The sequence below is a fragment of the Petromyzon marinus genome, chromosome 2 (assembly GCF_048934315.1).
Source record: "Petromyzon marinus isolate PM22_M1 ecotype Great Lakes invasive population chromosome 2, UKy_Petmar_22M1.pri1.0, whole genome shotgun sequence".
Taxonomy (NCBI): Eukaryota; Metazoa; Chordata; class Hyperoartia; order Petromyzontiformes; family Petromyzontidae; genus Petromyzon; species Petromyzon marinus.
The window spans coordinates 1647304-1672443 of record NC_133668.1 but is presented as its reverse complement, the minus strand read 5'-3'; the positions used below and the strand labels follow the sequence as shown (position 1 = coordinate 1672443).

The 25140-nt window shown below is 48.5% G+C and overlaps 1 long non-coding RNA gene across 1 annotated transcript in view; it reads right to left on the bottom strand.

Moving 5' to 3' along the window:
• Positions 1 to 398: 398 nt before the first annotated feature.
• The window catches only part of LOC116949728 (uncharacterized), a 70774-nt gene continuing 46032 nt past the window's right edge, over positions 399 to 25140 (bottom strand). Inside the window, exons 3-7 of the long non-coding RNA XR_004403946.2 lie at positions 8976 to 9113; positions 4632 to 4798; positions 2836 to 2901; positions 1336 to 1433; positions 399 to 871 (exon numbers count right to left, since the gene is read on the bottom strand). This is a non-coding gene — a long non-coding RNA (uncharacterized LOC116949728). The remainder of the gene's footprint in view (positions 872 to 1335; positions 1434 to 2835; positions 2902 to 4631; positions 4799 to 8975; positions 9114 to 25140) is intronic.

The window sequence follows — 25140 nt, the reverse complement described above, 5'->3', positions numbered from 1 at the left end:
AACACGAAGAGCAGTTCTGAAGAGACGAGTCTTCAATGGAGAAATGAGTTTTAATGTTGCACTTCGGGTTAATGGAGTGGACAAAATTGTACAAATTAGACGATGTTTTTGTTTTGATTTAAAGCTTTCGTGACTGCATGGATTCATCTTCTTTGGTTCTTTCGGTAAAGTCACGTAGAATGAGAATAAAATAATAAATTGATAAAATAAAATAACACAATAATATTCTCACGACGTTTCGGCCACAACACAAGCGGCCTTCATCAGGTGAAGGGGACGAGACTGTCTGGAGGACAGCGCTGGAGTGAGACTGTCACGTAGAATATCATTGTGTTATTTTATTTTATCAATTTATTATTTTATTCTCATTCTACGTGACTTTACCGAAAGAACCAAAGAAGATGTTTTTGTTTGTTTGAAAACAAAATGGTAAGGGCAGGACCAAAAAAAGAGACCAACCTTAAATTAAATCTCGACCCCAAGTCGTAACCATTGACCAAATGACCTAGATAAGTGATTTGCCCCATACTCGAGTAGCCTGGGTTCCCATGTGGCTGTGAAGGTAGCTGAGTGCCTTCGGGGGTGAGGGGGGGGGGGTGCTTCTCCCTCTGAAAACTGAGACCCTCCCTTCTTATAGTCAAGTCACGGTGGCTAGGAGATGTTAACTAACTCGCCTGGTATAAAGGAGGTCGTGAGTTCGATCCCGACCCTGGCGCATGTCAATTTGGAGTCTGCGTGTCTCTCTCCCCGTGGTCGTGTGGATTTTTCTCCGGGTCCTCCGGTTTTCCGCCTCCACATTAAGAAACGTGCGTCTAGAGTTTTTGGCTGCTAAATCCACTTCGTTGCGCTATCATTCGTGGCCAGGTCGCTTCTGAAAAAGAGCAAAATATAACTAAGTGGGCCTTACCTGGTAAAATGAAATAAAAATAGTTTATAATTTTAACTCGATTTGGTGCTTTCGTGACTGCAGGAATTAATCTTTGTTTTTTTCGGTAAAGTCATGTAATTTTATTTTTTCTTACGTAATTTGATTTTTTCTTATTTCTACGTGACTTTACCGAAAAAACCAAAGATTAGTTTATAATTTAGTTTAGTCTTAACGGATTACAATTCCCAAGCAGAGAGGAGATGACCTGGATCATTGCTCTTTAGATATATTGCAGCACGACAATATCGGTACAAATCCTCATGTGCACATACAATGTGAGAGGCTAGAGTGGAACGCGTGACATACTCTGCTGGTCTCTTAGAGTTTTCACCTGGTTTAAAAAACAAAACGAACTTTAATTCCAGGCCAAGCATCTACATCGGCTGCTGAAAATATTCAGTCCTTACCCCTATACCCCACTCCAGTTGGGCTTGTTTCATCAGTTGGCGTGCTCGAGTCCTCGTTGAAAGGTTGTCCCTCCAATGTTGGTTAAAATGAGTAGCACCTTGTGGGGAAATAAACAGTGGTTGTCTTACGGACAGAACTGCCCCCCACAATAATAATGTGGAATTTCAATCACCGCGTCGATCTACGTTTGAGCATTAAATGAAATAGCATGTATATCTATGTGTGTAGAGATGCAGGAGCACACTGAGAATGCCGTTAGAAGGCCCTGCTCTGTGATCATACATCCGTTACATTCACATCGCCCTTGCGCCTGCGTGCAGAAAGGTGCAGGCGTTGAGTCATTGGTGATGGTATGAAAAAAATGAACAGGGAAACAATTCAGCACAAAATCCTCGAGACCCAACAATGGCATTTGTGAATCGATTTGTCATTTGTGTGTGTGTAAGGAAGCACGGAGTGGTTGAATGAATTGAGTGCGTCATCAGCCTTCACCTTCCCAACTGCCCGTGTCCGTGACAACATTTTAACATCCACCCGAGCAGCAGCAGCAGCAGCAAGTGAATCTGTCCTTGTGGACTTATTTATTTTTATGCCGACTCAGTCATTTACCACACTTGCCGATTTCAACCATTCAAGTGCGTATAAATAACTTCATATGATTCATTCCATGAGTTTGATGAAGGCATGCTTTCCATGTGCTCCGTTATCTAAATATCCAAGACCTCCCCACTGCTTGTATAATTGGAGAGTGGTAGAGTAGCGGTTAGCGCTACGCTACGCTACAAACCTGGCGACCCAAGTTCGATTCCCGCTCACGGCCAAGATCAGTGACGATTATCTAAACCGGTCCTGGGCCTCCCCTAAGTCGACTCAGCCTCAAATGAGAACCTGGTGCGGTGTATAAACATCAATACTGGGGAGACAAAGGCGGCTGGGCGTGGTGCTGGCCACCCACCCCCTCGTGTGCCGTGCCGGCCTTCATAGGTGCTACTCGCTAACAGCACTTGCCCCAACAGTCTGTTACAGGCTGCACGGGGAATCTTTGTCTTTGTATAATGGTAAAAGAGTTCGCACGTCAAAACATCGTCTCACCAACTTTTATTGTCAAAACCAATTCCATCGTACGGTTTCAATATTCCAGGCGAAGAGACACGTGGTTCTAATGACTACAAAACCACACTTGGATTCCGATATGTTGTATCAAGAGGCAAGTGATCTAGAAAATGAGAACAGCCTCGACATTTAACCACCTGGCGAATACCAGAAACCCCCCAACAGCACAGGAGGGCACACGAGAACACACACACACCACACAGGCAGCGCCGGTTACACACAGACACCCGCTGGTGCGTACCAGCAGCACACACACATCTCCTAGTCCAATCGGTCATTAACCTCGTGCTTGTTTATGGTTCAATATGCTTGTGTTTGGTGCAAATGTGCCCGTTTATTTTGTTAATATTGTTATCGTTCAGCTTTTTTGAAAGCACTATGTTTACCTGTACCGCTGTTGCCTGTACAAGTCTGCTTCTTCTTCTTCTTCCGTGCGTCTGATGTCGATGTAGCTGCAGAACGACAAAGTCACATTCAGGTGGTCAAGCCGGATAACCGCGGCAGGAGCAAGCGCAGTGTATCGCTGCGATGTCTCCTTCGCATTTGTGCATCGGGGCATCGCATCGCGTCGTTACACGTTGCACGGTCTGTCCTGGATTGCCGCAGTCTCCACACTAGTGGAGAGTTTTTAATTTCCCACTTGTGCATCATCCGGTATCTGATGCTGCTGCTGCCATGGGTTTGTGCAGTGGATGGGATTCAGGGTGGGTCATGAGCTTCGCGAAAGATCAAATCCAGGGGGATCTTCTGCGTTGGGTCTTTCACGGGGTGTTTGTGAGTTATGTTTGAACTCCAGTCAGCTCTGTACGTATCACGTTCATGTTCTAATTGTTGTTGTTGTTGTTCTCGTGCTGATGCACCACGGATCTCACTCGCAAACTTGCTGGGTAACTGGCTAAATAGGACTTTCCGTGTAACAAAAACACATGGACACCTGATTCTTCATACTCACATACTACCGCGTAGGTGTTTCGCGGTTGTGCTCTGCATACCTCCCCCAATGTACGCATTAATGCACGTTGGACTTCTTTCGCACCGTACGTAGCCAACTGTGCTAATCGGAGGTGCGGGTATTTGGGTTGTAACGCGTCCCGCCCAGAAACAAGAAATACGCATCGCAGCAACAAGTGATGAGCCACAGTGCGTCACACCATTCACACTGCGTCACACCCGTCACAGTGCGTCACACCTGTCACAGTGCGTCACACCCGTCACACTGCGTCACACCATTCACAGTGCGTCACACCTGTCACAGTGCGTCACACCTGTCACAGTGCGTCACACCTGTCATAGTGCGTCACACCTGTCACAGTGCGTCACATCATTCACACTGCGTCACACCCGTCACAGTGCGTCATACCTGTCACAGTGCGTCACACCCGTCACAGTGCGTCACACCCGTCACAGTGCATCATACCTCTCACAGTGCGTCACACCTGTCATAGTGCGTCACACCTGTCATAGTGCGTCACACCTGTCATAGTGCGTCACACCATTCACACTGCGTCACACCCGTCACAGTGCGTCACACCTGTCACAGTGCGTCACACCCGTCACAGTGCGTCATACCTGTCACAGTGCGTCACACCTTTCATAGTGCGTCACACCTGTCATAGTGCGTCACACCTGTCACAGAGCGTCACACCTGTCACAGTGCGTCACACCCATCACAGAGCGTCACACCCATCACAGTGCGTCACACCCATCACAGAGCGTCACACCCGTCACAGTGCATCACACCATTCACACTGCGTCACACCATTCACAGTGCGTCACACCTGTCACAGTGCGTCACACCTGTCACAGTGCGTCACACCATTCACAGTGCGTCACACCATTCACAGTGCGTCACACCTGTCACAGTGCGTCACACCATTCACACTGCGTCACACCATTCACAGTGCGTCACACCTGTCACAGTGCGTCACACCTGTCACAGTGCGTCACACCTGTCACAGTGCGTCATACCATTCATAGTGCGTCACACCCATCACAGTGCGTCACACCCGTCACAATGCGTCACACCCGTCACAGTGCGTCACACCTGTCACAGTGCATCACACCCGTCACATTGCGTCACACCCGTCACAATGCGTCACACCTGTCACAATGCGTCACACCTGTCACAGTGCATCACACCCGTCACAGTGCGTCACACCTGACAGGTATGATGCATACACACCGGGGGTGGGACAGCACTTGAGAGTGAATTGAGGTTCGGGGTTTCGTGTCGATGGGCCTCAGACGCAATCTCCATCATTTGCTCTTAAAGGCTGCACCACGTCTCCCCAGCGACGGAGGGCCGGTCCATCAATTGTCTCCAGCTTGGTTATTCACAAAGGCTGCTCACTGCCCGGACATAACAGAGCGCGTTTATCTCACACGAAGTCAATTTGCGGGTACAAAAGCCCGCGTTGCGCTGCGTGGCATCTTGAACAGCGCTTGCCTTGCACGCCTTCGGCAGCTTTCGGGGCAACAGCTGAACACAACGTGAACGAGACCGCCCATTGTATCATTAACAAGACGTTGATTTGCTTTGGTGTTTTTTTTTCCTGCTAATGCGGTAACAACGCGTGCGTGTCGTTTGTTTAAAGCCCGGTCCAAAAAAAAAGACCATCAGGCCCAGAATTAGTTTGATCACGCAAAATCACGCCGACAATGACTACACGTGGACATTAAACAGCATGAAAGACAAACGCCGCAAAAAATAATAATACAGGACACATTCTTACCTCCCTCCTCTATCTCCCTCCCTCATCACCCTCCTGTATGTCCCTCCCTCACCTCCTGTATCTCCCTCCCCCACCTCCATTCCTCATCCCCCCCTCCCTCCCTCTCTCTCTGATTTGTGTAGAAAGGAATCCAGACAAAGGCAGCCAAAACACTTTCAGCTCTAGCTGTGACAATTTTTGTTCTACTACTGCATGGTGTGATAGTGTGCAGATGGTGGTTGCATGATGGCGTATCCCGCACATTTGGGCGGGATACGCATCCCAAGTTTGAATTTATTGGCCCAAGATTGCATTTTTTGTTGAAAAATCGACAGGAATTCATGCACTTTTCCCATTTTGTAATTATGTTTAACTTTTTCTATTTATTGTTAGTTACTTGCTTACCTTTACCAATACTTTCCACTCCTATCGGTTTCTATATTGTTGCTGATGCAGCATTCTAACCGGGCCCCGGACTGGACGTTTGTGAATAAAGAGCTTCACAGCCCTTCGGAGTCCTCCCCCTGCGGTCTAAATTAAGATTCTGATACCCAAAAAAAACCCCGAAAGATTCTGCTTCAGGGATTGGGAGTCGTGACACGGGCGCGAACGCAATTCGCTGCTGCGAGATGCGAGTGAAGGCATCACGCAGATGCCACCACGCGCACGAACTTGGATGCACGGCACCCAGACAGACAGGAATCCACCCAGGCCTTCGGCCGGAATTTTGTTTTCTTCTCATAGAGTACGAAGTACGATTGATCAATCGCGTGAAAGATGAAAGATTAAATGTTAAATAATTGTGCTTTACAGACTTGAATAAACAAGCTAATCAGGCCTCCCCATTGCCATGTTGGTCTATTGGGGTTGTTTGACCATACTTCACCACGCTGGTCCAGTGCGGGTTGGTGAATTGGAGATGAGCCAGGAGGGGCAGTGCTCTAACTGCTTCCATTCGCCCCTTGTTATGGATAAACAACTCGATTGGGCACGACAGCATCTGTGGTCACAGCACTCCACTCACAGTCGGATGGAAAATTCCAGTTGCGGGATTACACGACCCATAATTACGATCCCTTTGGCGTCTTCAAGGCGCAGTCCCAGTGGCATTCAAACGTCGTATACGTTAAGCACGATATTGTGGGAGATTAATTGCGATAGATGTTATTTTTTTTTTCAAAAGACCGGGCTCCTGTTTCATCGGAACGTGGAATTTCCAACACGGGCGGGCCAAGAGGCGAGTTCCGCCCCACGGTCATTCGAATTCACGAAGAGGCGCACCACTGACAAGGCCTGACGCCACGATGTGCATGGTTTCGTAGCACTCTCGTGGACTATTCTTCATCGAGACGTTCGGCGGTTCCCAATCGATCTCCCCGCACGGCGGAGTAGAGCGCGGCCACCTCCGCCTCTTCCAAGTCGTCTGGCCAAGTGTGGTCCAAGAATCGGCCAAAGCTTCTCCCCCCCCAGCCCCCCGCCCCCACCACTGTAAGGGCATCTCGAGAGCTTCCTCCGGCCCAGGGAATCTTGGCAATCCGCGTCGCTGGGGCCGCATGCGGTGGCTCTTTCACTGGCTTCGTGACATGGTTTGTTTAATTTCGTTATTAAGGACGCACCAACCCGTCTCGTTGTTCGTCACGCAGTGCATTTCGGCTCTTTAAATAGTGTGTTATTTATTTATTTATTGCCGAATTCGTACCAAAAAATGTCCAATTCTTGTTTTTCAGGTTTGCCGACTCCTGCGCCGGTCCACGCCGCTTTGTCAGCAATGGCATGGGGTTCAAGGAGCTGCGTGGCTGCACCGGCATCTGTCTCACCGTCACCCTGCCATGCCAAAGCTCCCCTTGCAAAAGTAGACGAAGCTAGATTTTCCCGCGTTTGAATTCCTGTTCCACTTCACTGAAAAATTGAGAGAGTGGTTTGTTTGTTTGTCCCTTTCCCCTGCACCTCCGACTGGCAGAGTTGGCTACGTACGGTGCGAAAGAAGTTCCACGTACATGTACGCAGTACAACAAAAACTGCCATTCGCCACTAAGTGGCGGTGACGTCCCCACGGCGCTTGTGCCAAGCTATGTGCACTTTGAGGGCACGTGAAGTGTCGAACGCCCGCTGGCAGTGAGGTCACGGGGCAGATCCAGCAGTTGCCACCGGTCGACTGACCGAGATGATTGATCGACACACCACCTGTGCCCCCCTACTGTGCCATAAGTACTCAGCACACACACACAAACAGACCACTGAAGCTGCGTCGATATAGACCCATAACGCCGTGACACCGTCACCCTAGAGTGAGAGATGACCTGTGTGACGTCTCACTTTACGGCTGTGAGATATTGAGCAGGGAGAGAGACATCCCCCCCCTCGCATACCCGACGCCGGGAGGGGTGCTTACCGAACATACCCCAGCTGATCAAATAAATCTGATTCATTGGAACACCGTGACCTGCAACTCGCATTCGACCTCTGCGGAGTGTAAAATCTACACTTCGCCTAATTGGCGGTCCGGCTTTTGTCGGTGGAGCGTTGCGGTCCTGACTCAAGATGTGCGCTGATGTCTACCATCGCGTTTCATGGGGGCTGCGGGAGTTGAGTAACATGACGATCAAAGCAGATGTTGTAATGTTTTATGGATTTAATATGTTTTTTACGTGTTTTTATTGACCAATATAGCGCATGCAGGCATGTCAAAAAAGGAGACGTGTTCACAACTGTCCATCCTCCGTGAACACACTCAACAATGTTTATTGTTCGACTCAAGGGTTTGAAAATCCAGAAAGACCGAGGACGGCATCGTCAGACGTTGGAGCTCGAGGCGACGTCAACGCGGCAGCTTGTACGCAGCTTAGTGTATAGTTCACAGGCTCGGGCAATCAGCGCGAATCGCGAATATTCCTGCGAGGAATCAAAGCCGACTGCTGAGCCCGCGAAAAACTCTGCCAGCCTCACTCCGCGTTGTACCCAGGACACGCGATCGCAGGCAGAGCGTGAGCGGCGTCTGTTTTGCTCTTTTTCTTTGTAACAAATGTTGGAGAGAGAGAGAGCGGAAAAAAATGCCTCGTAATGAAAGTGCTTCTCGGTAAAGTAACCGTCCAAATATCTCGTGCTATACAAAACCTCCATTCCACATCCATTTCACACCATCCTCTCACCGCTACCCTGATACCTCAACAACAACAACAACCAACCTATGCTCTTTGGTTATTTCGGTAAAGTCACGTAGGTAGAAATAAAATAAAATAAAACAAATCACGACGTTTCGATCGCAACACAAGCGATCCTCGATCGCTCGTGTTCTACCCACGTGACTTTACCGAAAGAACCAAAGAGTATGGATTCCTGCAGTCACGAAAGCTTCAAATCAAGATTGAAACAACCAACCTCAAGGGCCAGCGTGTGCACACACTGGACGCAGAGCATTGGGGCTGACATTCTGCATCTCGAAGCCAAACGGGTTCAGCGAAAGGAGCTCGCAGCTCAACCCACCCACCCAGCCATCCACTCACTCACCCACCCACTCACCCACCCACCCACTCACTAACCCACCCACCCACTCACTCACCCACCCACTCACCCACCCACTCACTCACCCACCCACTCACTCACCCACCCACCAACGCACCCACCCACTCACTCACCCACCCACCCACCTACCCACCCACCCACTCACCCACCCACCCATCCACCCACCCACCCACTCACTCACCCACCCACCCACTCACCCACCCACCCATCCACCCACTCACTCACCCACCCACCCACCCACTCACCCACCCACCCACTCACTCACCCACCCACCCATCCACCCACCCACTCACCCGTACTCCACCCGGGGCCTGTGCGGTACCTCCCGCAACCCACTGCGGTCGAGTCTGCGCGTCTCGCATTGGGCTCACCAGTCACCGCGGAAGACGCAGAACCACGGTGAGAGGAAGTCTTCCTCGATCGACGAGGGACTGCCAAAGAAGAAGATGATGATGAGTGCAGTGCGACGATTACTCCTCCATTGATGGCGTCCGACAGCTCGCGGTTGAAAATCCAAATCATCATTATGGCAGAAACAAATGAATCCATAATGCCACCGCTGTTGGGCCATTGAATTTGACGGATAGGCCGAAAAAAACCGGGATTTGCACAAAAGTAATTTTCGATCTGCCGCCAGCGAATCACGGTCATTAGTAGTAACGATTATAACATCTCACACGTGTGCGTACACACACACACGCACACACTTGGGTGGGTGTGTGTGTGTGGGGAGCGGTGGTGTAGTGGTTAGCATGCTGCGCTACACACCTGGTGACCCGGGTTCGATTCCCGTTCACGGCCAACATCAGTGACGATTATTTGAACCGGTCCTCGGTCTCCCCTAGGTCGACTAAGCCTCAAATGAGTACCTGGTGCGATGTGTAAACATCTCCACTGGGGAGACAAAGGCGGCCGGGCGTGGTGTTGGCCACCCACCCCCTCGTGTGCCGTGCCGGCCTTTATAGGTGTTCGCGAACAGCACTTGCCCCTACAGTCTGTTAAGGCTATACGGTGGATTTTTGTCTTTATCTTTGTACACAAGCACACTTGGGTGGGTGGGCAAATACTGCTGAGTCGAGGAAACCATCGATAAAACAAGCGCATACGCGACTCATCGCGTCTCGGTGTAGGTGCTGCATCGTGCTGCTGTTGATGTTGTTCCCGCTTCCTCCTGTCCAACGTGTTCATCGGCCAGTTCGCTGCGACGCCTCTACGCGCCCTGCAGCGTGGTTCTGTCGCGACGCAGTTGGCTCGTGGGCCGAAACGTCTGAGCTCGCACCCCCAGGAAGTGTTTGAAATTAGTTGTTATTACGTCTGAACATGAGTTACGGCCGCGTATTTAGAGTTCCCAGGGTTGATAGGATTAAACAAAAACAAAAATAAAACCCCGTCTCATATGAAGAGATTTCTGTAGAACGACTCGGCTGGGTTAAGGTGGTGCGTGTCTGAAACACAGCGACTCGATACGTTGAAAGTAAAGTGCACGGGACACCACGGGCACTCTTGGAGTAAAATTTTGCTTTAAGTTTTGAAAGCACGGCACAGACAGGCTAGTTGATCTGTCTCTGCACAACGTTAGGACTTCAAACCCTTCGTGCGACGAGCAGGTTTTCTCCCACATCCAACAGGAACTTTAAAAAGAATATGCCAAACGTTCAAAAGTGAGGCCAATGCTGACATCGAATCGTTAAGCTGAGCGAGAGCGTCGCCTGTTTGACTGCTCAACCATTGAAATTCTGACACCAAGTTGGCAAAATAGAGTGCGAAACTTTGGAGTTGTCACTCCTGCTTAGCTACCCAAAATCTTCCCCAGAATACTGAATCTGAATCTGCACTTCGTCACCTCCAGCTGCGTAACCACTCTCGCCTCTGCCATCACCTTAACCCAGCTACCGCTGAGAAGCCTCGCCCGTGGCTCCTCCGCGCTCTCAACCTTCCCCCCGGTGGGAGGTCGCGCCTTCTCCCCTGCTTGCTCCAATTACCCGCAGCGTCCTCCTCCCAGCCGCCACATGCTCTCGAAACCCTGTCCCTGTTCAAGTCTAAGGTCCAGCAAATACCTTTTGTATTTCTCTGCCTGTGGCCGGCTGGGCCTCTCTCCCTCTATAACAGACACGTGCCCCCCCCCCCCACCCCCCCCCCCTTTGTCTACGTGCAGCATTGAGGCGCAAGTTAAATCCGCATTCGATTCTATGACTGCACTCAACCGGGTCAAAATACAAAGCTCGCTCGCACCTCAACTTAACCTCTTTCTCTGGTGCCTCTAGATCTCACCCGACGTTTGCGCTGTCATCTTAGATGCGCGTCTACTTCGTCTGCGACCGTTAAACACCCCCCGTGTTTGTTAGGTGCCCGATATTCCTTCAAGACCCTGAACTCGTTCTCCGCAATATCGACGGGTTGGCGAGAGGCTGTCTTTTGTCTTATTTTTGTTGTTGTTGTTGTTGTTGCTGCTGTTGTTGTTGTTGCTGCTGTTGTGCTCACGCGGCACCCACGGATCTCCCCGTGCACAAATCGCCGGGCGGCTGCCGAACACGCGGGATCAATCCGTGGAACAAATCGAATCAACTCGACACTCGAGTCGTCCACGTGTGAGCCCGCGCCATCCCTTGAACGACTTCTTAGCAGCGCCAGACGTCTAGCGCAGCCTGTCTGTGGAGTTCGGACAGCATGCTGCGTTTCACAAAAGTAGAAGGCCCTCCCCAGCATCGTGAAAGCCGTCACCCAACACGAGGACTGGACGAACGGGGGCATTTTATGGAAGAACAAATGTACTTGCGCGTCAATTACCTCGACACAACAACACAATTCACAACGCGAACACGGGCACCTCTGATTCCAGGCTTGCGTTTGATGAGACAAACGAAATTAGATTTTCCCGATGCAACGTTTCCAGCCGGAGACGTGACCACGGGCTGTCTCGCAGCCATGCCGCATAATCACCACGTGTTCCCAGCCACGCGCGTGCGTGCAACTCCAGAGCAAAGTCCAACGCGGCAGACGTGTGCGCCTGTGACCACGTGGGGGAAGTTGATCGGTCTTCGTTTTGTTCGATTTCATTGCCAAATCCAACATCGGTAGATGCCAAGGATGCCGGTTATAGCTGGTTGTCAACAGTTTGATACCTACAGAGGTTCGATAATTCTCTTGGGTTATTCTCTTCAGATCACGAACATCATTTATATATTCAAATGGGGTGTTAAAGACCCGGGCAAGCCAATTAAATCGAGGGGTGATTGTGCATGAGGTTAAAATTATCGTGCTCGTACCAGCAATAAATTAGAAAAATCTAACCGCAGCGGCCACTTTCCGATGCTAATTCCGTTCTCCTTTGCAAAACAGATCATGCATCGCAAGGTTGTACTTCTCCATTAAATAAAGGCAATATAATTGTATGGGATTATTCATAAGCCCGGTTTAATGTTTAAAACGAAACAGCCACGGCTCGTGCGGTGGTGCCTTTTTGGTTTTGAGTTCCTCTCTGCACGTCTATCCTTCCAGATATTTATCTAGTCGACTCAACTGGACGACTAAATTATACCTCGACCATTTCTCCGCATGCATTCATATTTCAATATTTAGTTCAATCGATGAATAACAACAACAACCAGTGCGACTATGGTGCGCTACATCTTTGCCGTGACCCTCTGTCCGTTATTATTCTGACTGCGTATCGCTAAGCTGGGGTTCTTGCACTTGCTACCCTCTCAGACATTGCTGTGATGATAATAATAATGATAGCGGACATAAATGATCGTGACTGTGAAACGAGGAGTCACGCTCAGTGTCACTCTAATGCAGTGCCTCGGTGGTGCACGCTGAACGCTGCACCTCCTGTGAGAGCGGGATGCCTCTTCTGCTCGTGTGAGACAGGGGCAGATTATTTTTTTTTAGAAGATAAATAATCGAAAGACAAATCAAGCTCGGGCACGTTAGTATACTTCGTTTAATCAAATCCTCTATGGATTTATTAACATTATGCATCTTTTTTAACGATTGAGAACCCAAGCAGTGCAAAGCTGCAGTCAAGGTTAAGAAGCACTGCTCTAACGCCAGGGGAAAAGGTGGAGCCTTTAAGGGTCTCTTAAAAGTCGGCGTAGATTTCCTGTTGACGGCGAGTGCTGCTACATAGCAAACAACGCCCATCAGTGGCGGGCCTGGCCCTTGCTATGGAGAGGAGGTTGAGGCTCAGGCTGCGGAGACTCCAAACCGTGAGCGGTGGCGCAGGGTGACAGGGACGAAGAGGGACACGGTGGAACACCGAAAGTGGAGGCGCTGTGGCGGAGGCAGTCGATGTTTCGCTGACCCTGCTGGCGATGGGGTGAGCCAGTGGAGAAAATGCGAGGGGATTGAGCCGAGGATGGCAGATGACACGAGCGAGATTAGTTTGACGCCGTTGGATTTTCTTGAGGTCATTTGATGAATCTGGAACAAACAAAAAGACGGAGTTGCAATCGTCAGGGTGAAACCTGACTGCTGCAAGGAGAGGGTATTGGTGATTTCGGTGGTGACGAGTGGTGACATAAACAACGGAGGGCGCCGAGATTTGCAGTAACCGAGAACTGGCGGTGTGGTTTGTGTGGCTGTCGACGTAAAAAGTGGAGTCGGGAGTGATAGCCAATGAACTTGATTTGGTTGGTGGAAATAGCGGAGCCAGCGATGAATACGCTGGGAGCGTGGGCGCTGTCTGGTGTCGATCACGACGCCTCTGGGTTCGGAAGCATTCCAGGAGAGATCGTGGGCCCAGAACCATTACCTGTGGTCGTTGTGCTCAGATAGCCACTCGGATCCCAGAGGCGTCGGTGGGATGAATGGAGGGGGTCACAGGAGACGCGAGCAGGGGGCAGGGAGAGTAGCATGGGAGACTTCGGGGAGATCCCAGATCGTGCAGGAGACCCTGGGAGTGAAAACGGCTCCCGTGTGCGCTGACGATGGGGAGCGAGGAAATCGCGCTACGATTTTTCCACAGCTCCGGTTTACAGATGCTTAAATAATGATATTTATTGGCACAACAAAAAACATTTTCCCAGACTAATAATGAAGAGTTTCTAAATACGTACTGATCTGCATATACAATATTAGCTGTACTACCCGGCTCCGCCCGGAACTTGGATCCACCACGCGCGGCCGCCTTTGTCTCCCCAGTGGCGATGTTCACACACCACAGCAGTTACTCGTTTGAGGCTGAGTCGACCTAGGGGAGGCCCAGGAGCGGGTGAAATAATCGTCACCGGTGGTGGCCGTGAGCGGGAATCGAACTCGGGTCGCCGGGTTCGTAGCGCGGCGCGCTAACCACTACACTACAATGCGTTACGCTTCCACATGCGCGGGTCACGTGACAGATTTGACGTCACAGCACACTTGCCGTGCAAAAAAAATATGCATTATTGAGCTCCCCCCCCAAAAAAATAAAGTGTATTTGATTAATTTTTGCATGGTGTACAGTCTGTAAAGTACCCACATGGCAAATTTACAGTTTGTTACATGTCGGGAAGTACGCTAAACATTTTGAACAGACACACACATTCACAACTTTGCCTTTTATATATATGGAGTAGCACTGTGCTCAGACCTCTGCATAAAATGGTGAAAGTGCAGTGTTCCCCGCTGGGCTAATTAACATGGTAAATTCATTGCAATGATTGTTACACTGTTAATTACAGTGATTGGATTGATCTATAATTTGGTGTTAAACGCTTCGTGACAGTATTTAATTAAGTCCAAGGCGGGGTTCCCGCCACGTTCGAGAAGACGGCTTTATCGGTGATGACAACGAGGATAAACCCCATTATAAAACAAATAACTCCATGATTGTAAGGTCCTGACAGAGGGTGTTACATACAAACTCAAGATCAACGGCGGATAGCGTGTGCACAGTGCTGAGTGTGCACTTGAGTTGCGGTGGAGTGGCGGGGAGGGAAAGCCAAACCGCTACGGCCAATACCGATGGCGATCGTCTGACCCTCTCCTGGGCCTCCCCTAGGGTGGCTCAGCCTCAAATTAGTACCTTGTGCGATGTGCAAAAAAATACCGCGGGAGAGACAAAGGCGGCCGTGCGTGTTCCTGGCCGCACCACTCCGCCTGTGCGCCGTGCCGGCCTTCACAGGTGGTGCTACTCGCTAGCAGCACTTGCCCCAACGGTCTGTTCGTGTCTGTACGGGGGATCTTAGTCTTTGCTGTACACTTTTTTTTTCACAGCAGTTGGCTTGCTTGCTTATGCAAACCATTCGGATTAAATCGCGTGTATCTGATTTCTTCTCTGACGTTTTACGATGCTGCACATGTACAACATTGCCGAGGAAACGTCGTCACCCTCTCTGATAACGATTGGACCACCTTGGCACGGGCCCATCTCAAGGCGCCACGTGACCGCCTCTCCACACTCCACTCCGCTGTTCTTCATCGCAAGGCCCCGCGGGCCGCTGTGAGCCCCTGGTGGCCTTTAGTGAGGCCCCTGACCTACGCCCCCCCCCCCCCGGACAACGCGCAATGTGTGACACACAACACCCCCACAACCACCACCACCACCATCATCATCGTGCTGCTGTCAAACCCCCAACGGTGTCAAATGTGCGGCGGACCCTCGCACACTGACGACGTCTTATCGGCGACGGTGCCCCACACCCTCTCTGAAAATGAGTTAAGAAAGCACCGTCTTAGTGTCTCGCAGCGTGCGCCTACCCGTTAGGGCCACTCCACCCACACAGCCGTGACGAGGGTCGTCTCGGGACTTTCTCTCCATTGTGCACTCGGGTTCCATCGTCGCACTCGTTGGCCTTTGACCCCGCTAACCACCCTCCGCGTTGCTGTACCCCTGGCAGATCATTTACCGCTTGATTCATTCCTTCCCCCCCATTCCATCACTCCCCTCTCTCTATGTCCCTATTAGGCCAAAACACAGAGTATACTTTACACCTGTGCCTCGCTTTATTGCTCGCCGCCAACTGCTTGCACTGGTTTTGCTTTATGAAGAGCGCGCTTCATTTACGACCATCAAATACCTCGTTTGTAAGCCGTGCGATCTTCCCTAGTGACCCTGTACTCAATCGTGATTTGAAGCTTTCGTGACTGCAGGAATACATACTCTTTGGTCCTTTCGGTAAAGTCACGTGGGAACCAGCGGTTCCACCACTGCCTGAGAACGACCCGCTTGTGTTGCGGTCGAAACCTCGTGATTTGTTTAATTTTATTTGATTTCTAACTACGTGACTTTACCGGAATAACCAAAGAGTGTGGACCCTGTACTCGTTCCGTTATCACGCACCCCACGGATCTCCCGTGTAAACAAACAGGCGGGCAACATATTCCTCTTCGTATTTCGTCTTGTACGGGTCTGTTCTGGATGACCACTGTTGCACACTACCGGAGAGTCTTTTTTCTAAAGTTAGCCATGAAATTGTCTAAACAGAATCATCTTGCCCCAGCTGTTCACAGTCCGCACATTTCCCTTTCGGCCGCCTCGTTCAGAGATGTGGTGTCACACAACACTCCGCTGCGGCTGACACCGCCACCTTTGCAGAAGTGGCTGTGGGCCCACGATCTCCCCAGGAATGCTTCCAATTCCAAAGGCGTCTTGATCTCGCACCAGACCGCATTTCACCGTGTCCACGCTCCTTTCCAGAATATGCATCTCCAACCACGTCATGTTCATCAGCATCACCCTCCACACCCCCCCCCCCCACCCCCATCCTTCGACAGCGACGCCAACTGCATCGTCAGATTTTGCAAATACAACCTCGGGGCCCTCCGTCATTTACGGCCACTCACCGCCACGGATATCACCGATCGCCGTTGCCTGCAGCGCAGTTGGCTCTCGCCTCGCATGTTCTCATTGCGATCTCCGTTCTTGTTCGATCTTCATCAAGTAACCCCAAGAGACGGGCGCAAACCAAATCTGGCGCGCGACGCCCTCGGTGCCTTTCATCCTCGGCCAGATTCGCTCCCCTCCTTCCACTCCCTCCTCCCCCCCCCCCACCGGTTTCCCCATTGCCAGCAGGGCCAGCGACAAGATCGCCCCGATGTACGGCGTGTTGAACTTCTTTCGCACCATACGTAGCCGACCGTGCCAATCGGAGGCGCCTCTCAATAATAGAGGTTTCATGGGATAGATCGCATGGAAATATAAATGCGTCGTCAAACCCGCCTACCACCCGACACAGCCAATTCGTAAGGTTTGTCACGTAAACAGAACGTGCCAATTCGTCACTAGTACAGCACGCCGGTGTATTTGAGAGTGAATCCACAACATATCCAATGTGAGTACGACGTGTCGCCAGTAACTACAACTGGCAGCATCAGGCGACAGCCAGATTTGTGTGCCTCCGCCACTGCGCCTCTACCCGAGGTCGTCCACCCCATGCCCCCTCTTCGCTGCTATCATCCTGCACTCCAGCTCACGGCAGGCATCTCCGCGGCGCAAGTCGCAACCTCCCTCTCTACAGCAAGGACCTGGATCGCCACTGCCAGGCAGCGTCTTTTCGTGGCAGCCCACGCCGTCTGGAACGCCGTCCCCGCTGGATATTCACAGCATTCAAGTTTCCCCTTTCTCTGAGGGACACGTAAAAGACCCCACCGATATCGCTTGGCTTTTTTTACTGGCGGTGAACTTGACTCCACGCCTCAGCGTCATGGACATTTATGCATGTAAGATATTGCGGGAGTTATACATTGTATTATTATTATTATTACCGCCAATAAACCAATCATCTGTCGCAAGAAAATAGTGTCCTGGTTTGACCTCTTAAACCCACAGTCTCTTTCCTCGCGTCTCTGTCTGAAATCCTTAGCATCCTCCAAGCCACACGCGCGAGAAATGTGTACCCTGTGTCGCTCATGATGTGAGGCTTGTATACATTAGCCGAGGAAGCCTCGTTAACGCAGCGGGACTGTGATTACCCGTCCCCCAGTCACCGTGGCATCTCGTATGAGTGGCTTCTCGTGTGAGTGGCACCTCGTCTGAGTGGCATCTTGCGTGAGTGGCACCTCGTGTGAGTGGCACCTCGTGTGAGTGCCACCTCGTGTGAGTGGCATCTCGTGTGAGTGGCATCTCGTGTGAGTCTCATCTCCTGTGAGTGGCACCTCGTGTGAGTGGTATCTCGTGTGAGTGGCATCTCGTGTGAGTCTCATCTCGTGTGAGTGGCATCTTGCGTGAGTGGCACCTCGTGTGAGTGGCATCTTGCGTGAGTGGCACCTCGTGTGAGTGGCACCTCGTGTGAGTGGCATCTCGTGTGAGTGGCATCTCGTGTGAGTGGCATCTCGTGTGAGTCTCATCTCGTGTGAGTGGCACCTCGTGTGAGTCTCATCTCGTGTGAGTGGCATCACGTGTGAGTGGCATCTCGTGTGAGTGGCATTTCGTGTGAGTCTCATCACTTGTGAGTGCCATCTCGTGTGAGTGGCACCTCGTGTGAGTGGCTTCTCGTGTGAGTGGCACCTCGTGTGAGTGGCACCTCGTGTGAGCGGCATCTCGTGTGAGTCTCATCTCGTGTGAGTGGCATCTCGTGTGAGTGGCATCTTGCGTGAGTGGCACCTCGTGTGAGTGGCATCTCGTGTGAGTGGCATCTCGTGTGAGTGGCATCTCCTGTGAGTGGCTTCTCGTCAGTGGCATCTCGACACCACTGTGAGAAGGGAGTGGAATCACTGAGTAAAGTGCTACGATTGTGCACTGTAAACACCTCAAGTCAACGCATAACAAAAGTCAAAGGGTCATTCAGTATTTGGGAAAAAGTATGATTCACATTAGACATGGCACACTCGCCAGCCAGAAAACGTGCATGACTATTTACCCCAAACAAGGCAGCTCATGAACAGACAACAAGCACTAACCATGCGAGTCAATCAGACTCTAACCCAAACCCTCGTCATATTAGCTAATCAAATACTAATGCTAGTCGTCTAGCCAATCAGGCGCTAATATGAGCCCTATCACTGATAATATTCCTAACAAAAGCCAGGCCCGGAGCTCAACTGTTCATTTTCACTTTAGAGACAATTGAACTGGGGTTCACCCACGTTTCTTCCCCTGCCGTTGCTCCGTGAATTCTTCCCATAACATGGTGCAGGCGATTCATAAAACTGGTGTTAATTTCAGATTTCACTTCACCCTCGATCACAGCGAGAGGAAGCTGAACGCTATTTGCAGTGGCATGGGGGCTGGTGAGCGGTGGAATTGATATGAATTTGAGACAAGTATTGAGTTGGAGGTATTTTTAGCCGGACATGTCCAGAAACGTGAAGAAGGCATTTGTCAATGCTCTAAGCAGCCATGGCCTCAGTCGGAAACATCACCGCACCGATGGGGGATATCTTCTTTTTATTTTACGAGGTAGGGCCCGCTGAGGTATATAGCTCTCTTTTTTTTTCAGAAGCGACCTGACCACAAATGATAGCTCAACGAAGTGGCTGATCATCACGTGGACATATATAGCAGCCAAATACAAGTGGCCTATACTGGCGCCAGTCTAATTAGATTTTGAGAATACTCGGGAACTGTCATGTAAATGATACGACCGCGTGCGGGGAGGGTCATTAGCGGTTGGTGATGGGTGGCACCCACCCCCCTCTCTCTCCCCCCGCGTTCTTACCACATGGAAACTCTGGGTCATTACGTGTACACTGGACCAGAAGTGCGCACCTAATCATCTCAGATCTTCTTGATAATATATTCTCAGAGATACAACGCTGGAATTACATTTTCCGTTTTTTTGCATGCACATCACTTCAAAAGCTCCAAATGAGGCCTATGACAAAGGTCAGTTTATTATTTATTTTTAGAATGGTCACTTTGTGTTTTTGAAAATATGGTATCCTTAAACCTCATATTTTTCGAAATACATTAGTTACAAAAAATTACCATGATGAAATTGAAAAAATGTATCCTTTATCACGAGCTTACATAGTTAAAGAGTTAACAAATAAATAGCGCACAGCTCTCCTAAATTACATTAAAGTATTTTTCTTATGTTTTAAATCATAAAAATCTAATTTAAAAACAGTGAAGATAATGTTTTTATTACAGCCTCATATGACACTGATCCTACTTTATAAATGTCAAATTGATCGCTATTATGAATTATTGATGAACCTGTATATTTTCCAAACGATCATTGAATTCCAATGCATGTGCATAGAATCTGATCCTATAATAACGCTCTTTGTTGACTGCACACATGATATTTTGCAAGATGGGTTTTGAAACCATGGCTTTATAGAGCTGCATGAAGTGATTGATTAATCAGATTTGGTTTACCAGGAGGAGTTACAAATAATTGATTGGGGAGAGTTTGTGTATTGACTTCCCCGTGTATTCGTTGTCAGGTTATTACAATCATGCAGTCAAGTGAAAAATTACCATTTTAATTAAAACAATTTTCCTATAATTAGGGATAACAAATACACCTTAAAACATTATTACGTGGTGAAGAAACAATGTCAATTAGTGTCCTTCATTTTCCAAAATGCCGATTCGTCGATAAAATATTGCAGAGCCCACTCTACATGGTGGTAATCACCTTAATGTCAACCTAAATTGCTCCCAGAGTGCACAAGCCACGAAATCAAATCGTGGTTACATGCAGCCCAACATAGCAATGATTGCGAGGCCTAATTGTGAAATATATCTTTGCAGTCAACTCTCATCATTGGGTTGTTACAGGACCAGTTATTACGTGCAAAAATTGGACAGTAAAACCTTTTAAAAGCAACACGTTTTTTTTAAGCGTCGTTGTCAAAGTAGGCTCTGCGTATAGTATGACAGTTTAATTTAACAACTAAAAAACGTGATCCATAAAATTCAAGATGATTGCATAATTTGAAAATATTGTAGCATTAGTCCAGTTGGCAAGGAATGACGAATCTTTATTTCGTCACATTTCCTCCGGCGTTCACCGTCTCAGAGTGCCAACACTCAGTGCTGGTCATCAGGGGAGCAAACATCGCGTCAGCACGGAGTTGACACTAGGGCTGAACGATTAATTGATTTCAAATCGAAATCGCAATTTGAAACAACGCGATTAGCAAATCGCAAAGGCTGCGATTTTTTGCGATTTGAAAAGTCCTATTACTTTCTTATTGGAATTGTTTTATTTTTTTATTACAATAACTTTGTTTATTGTTCTATGTTTGATTGTTCTATTTCAATTAAAATGTTTTAATAAATACATGTTGGAAGCAATTAATATCTTTCAAGTTCTCATACTTGCATTAGAATATATAGAGCAGTTCATAATTTGATGGTACCAAGTGGTAATGCTCCATCACATTTTAAAAAATCTATTACATAGTGAATATTGAACGGAATCGCAAATAAAATCACAATATCTGTCAGAAAAATAGCAATTAGATATTTTCGCCAAATCGTTCAGCCCCAGTTCACACCCAGGAAGGCCGGCGATCTTCAAATTAACCCAGCTCACACAGCCACGGAATATCTCAAATTCCATCAAAATTCTAACGAGCCATGAACTATGAAAAATAATAGACACGCTTTGTGCGGTCACTTAACCGATTGCAAATTGATGAATTGTTACACACTCCTGCAAGCTGATACAACATGGAGTTTCAGAATGTGTGATGCGAGCTGTGTGGGTTGATGTGCACGTGAATATTGGTGTTCACGTGGTTTAGGCACTGTGCAAATCCGAATCGTGCACCTGATCCCATCCTGGGCCTCCCATAGATTGGCTCGGCATGATGTAAAAAAAAAACGATAAATGTACGGTGGGTATGGTGGTGGTCAAACTGCCTCTCTCTCGTGTTGTGCCAGCCTTAATTTGGGGATCATTGAGAGCACTTGTCCCGATGGTCTCTAAGTTATAGCGGGGACTTGTTAGGAGTGTTTGAAAGCTTTTGTATGAAATGTGAATGTTGGGAAGAGATAAATACACGGTGATTTACCGGTGAAGTGAGTAACAGAGCTGTTAAGGCCCATAAACTTTCTCGCTGCCAACGCACCGCTCTTCCCCCTCCATAGATTCATTGCCTCCTTTGAAATTCACCAAACTATTTATTTTGGTGACAAAAGAAGGGAACGTAAAATCACAAATTCATTGGACACAACCTTACACGTGCAAGAATACAAAAATAATAAGTGAACGTGCTCATCACCGTCACGTGACATTGTTGTTATTAATTAAGCAAAGGGCAAGGCAAGCACGTATAAAATCATCTCCAAGCATTGCATTCTCTTGAAGCAGTTTCCAAATGCAGGTTGTTACCGTGTCGAATGCATAGGTTTACCTGTAGTCTACGATGTAAAGTTTGGCATCGTCAGCACGTGAACACGGGGGCAGGGCAACATGCGGCAGACAGCAGGCGTCATTGTAAATTAGACTTATTGCCTCCCGCCACGCCACAGCTGCCTGGAAACAGGCGCATACGAAATTGCAAAAGTTTATTTCCGATGCGTGTGGATCGTCCTCGTTGCTGGGGTTTCTTACAGGGAATCGTTCTGCTAATCGCAGCCTGGCAGATTCGACTGGACGGCGCTTTGTGTAATGGCGTGACTGTGAACTGGCAATGTCCCGAGATACAAAACAGTTGAACCTCAACTGTCATGTGAATGTGGAATTTTCATCACTCGGATAAGCACCACCAATGGTTAATGTGAAATATCACAACAAAGTTAAAGTATTTTTGGTTATTCCGGTAAAGTCACCGAAAGAACCAAGAATATGAATCCCTGCAGTCACGAAAGCTTTAAATCAAAACAAAGTGAAGGTTGTGTCCCTGCTACGATTAGCAATGGGTGCGTAGCTTGTCTCCAATGGCGACCCTTGTCCAGTCGTGGACATTCTACATTCCCATGGCAGGGACAATCTCTCCATACGACGATCATTTAACGGCTTTCTAACAGTTGGAAGTGCGAAACGGGCTGTACATCATGTGTTTCAACGTGTATTTTCCATTTGCTCGTTAAATGAAGGATACCGAGTGAGCGTGTCCGCTCAATGTAATGTAGAGGCTGGGTCGATTCTCGCCCCTGAGTTTTGAACTGGCGACCTTCGCGTCGTCGAGTGCTCCAAACTCGACCGCGTCACTCCGCCCGAATGTCCCACCGCCCGAATGTCCCACCGCCCGAATGTCCCACCGCCCGAATGTCCCACCGCCCGAATGTCCCACCGCCCGAATGTCCCACCGCCCGAATGTCCCACCGCCCGAATGTCCCACCGCCCGCCACTCCTGCGAACGCGGCGACACCGGCAAAAGAGGACGGATGACTGACTGGCTACAATTAAAAACCTCGAAGCGATCGACGGGCGAAACATCGGTGGAAGCGAAAAATTGATTTGTGCTGCTCGTAATTATTTGCAGGATGAAAGGGACAAGGGGAAAACCCCCTTTTCGGTTTCATCGTGCTCCAGGCCGGACACAGACAGTCAACTGCAGCGCATCAGCGCAGCAAAGTTGCGCTGTTTACGTGGCCAGAAAAGGCACTTCAAGCCGAGGCACATCCTGCAGTCCGCGCATGAAGCTCCAAAAAAAAACCCGAACGCCAGCACGAATAAAATATATCCCTGTGCCTCATCGCTCCAGACGTTGTTCAGTGGAGGGATTTTTTTTTATTTTATAAATACGACTGTCAAATTTCGAAGGTAATTGCCGGTGACCGGGCATGTCAAGTTAGCTTGTGGGGAGGAACAAGCACGGTCAGCTTACGTGGCTGGATATATCAGGCTGTGGGAGATCTTTGTTAAAACGTTACATACCTTCTTGCCTGGCAACGTTGAACGTGAGTTGAGGTGTTGGCCGTATATGTGTGTCTCCACTTCACGGATTTGGGCTCAGTCTCTGAGTCGTGGTGGAGAATTAATGTTTCAGGTTTTGGCCAGTATTTTTCGCATTTTCATTAAACAGCCGAGCTGTTTATAACTCCGTCACAGTTGCTGCTCTGAGGAGACTCATTGAGCTGACATGTTCAAAAAGCCCACATGAACATTTCAAACTGTCAAATATATATATCCCTGAAAAAATCACTGTTTTCCTATCGCGCTCTGCCCCTATAATTTTCCAATCTTTTTGCCGTCACCTGGGGCCCAAGTGTTTTTTTTAAGAGTGCTACGGTGAGCCATGCAAACCTTGAGTTCACCTTCACTCCACGCCCTCCCTACATTAATCACATAATTTTGCTTCTCTTGATGGAGAAAGGTCCACCACAAGGAAGTTCTGATGTTTAAAAAAAAAATGTTTACAATATTTGGAATAGAAATATCATCACATTGTGATACTAAATGTTATATTTATTATGCTTTATTGAAGCTACAAGAAAGGTAACACTCTAAACATAATCCCCGAATGAATATAATTGGCCAATAATTCTATACAGGACCCCCCTGAAAAAAGTCTTTAGACTAAATGAGGCTGTTGTGGGTAAATTGCATTATTAATGCATTGATGAATGGCTATGAAAAATACTCTGATGTGCTTATATTTAAAACTCAATTTAAAAACACTACGTTATTCCGTACAATATTTTCATTTAAGTTGCATAAATATGGAGCTTTAATTTAATGTGATAATTTGGTCGATATTGCTTATAACTATTTTCCCAAAACCTTGCCCTTTGTCCACCACCCTGCTCTCCAATCAACACCTTCTCCCTGCCATCCCTCAACACCGAGCTGCACAGAGACCACGAAAAGGAAGCTTGTGTGGCGCTGAGGCCGTGGCTGCATGCAAAATTCACGCGGCCTGGTTTCATTTGAGAGGCCTGGCCATGCGAATGCCGTCACGCCAACAGCACTGGGTCTCTTGCTTAGCGTGGACAGATTGGAAAAACAAGAGGCCTCTAGACTAATGATGGCGACAAGCTCTAGATTCACTGAAAGTTTAAACTTTTAGGACAAAATAAGGCCTTCCCCTCGAGATTAAAGCCGAGATTTTGACCTCATCACTCAATTAGCCATCCCAGCAAATCAAGCATGGTTTGGAACACGAACTTCTAAATGTGCAACAACAAAAAAAAACAACGCTCTGAAACTTCACTAACATGCCCTTAAAAAAAGTGTATATTAACTTGTTAACGTAACATTTTCAAAAGACGAATCCTAGATTCAGGGGTAAAACCTATCAGCTACCTGTCAATATTTTTTAGTCTACCAGGAACAATTGAACAACTGGAACAATGACACATTAAATAAGTCAAGGATTTATTTAAATACGAAATTAAAATAATGATGTTAACATTGTGCTCGCCTACAGCATTTCTCTTCCTCCCATTTAGTGCATGCCCCACATGCCCACAATACATTAGCATTCACTAATTAAAATAATTACACACTTTCTTGCCCCGGCCACAGAAATTGGGACTCAAATTAGACGTGAGTCATGTGCAAATAGCGCACAAAACGAAGTCATCGCTGTTCATTTGCTGAAATAAGGCCTCATCACCCGCGAGACGTTCCTTCAGCGTTCGTCTTCCCATCGTGCAGCGAAAGCAGTGTCGTGTAAACAGCCCATTAATATGCA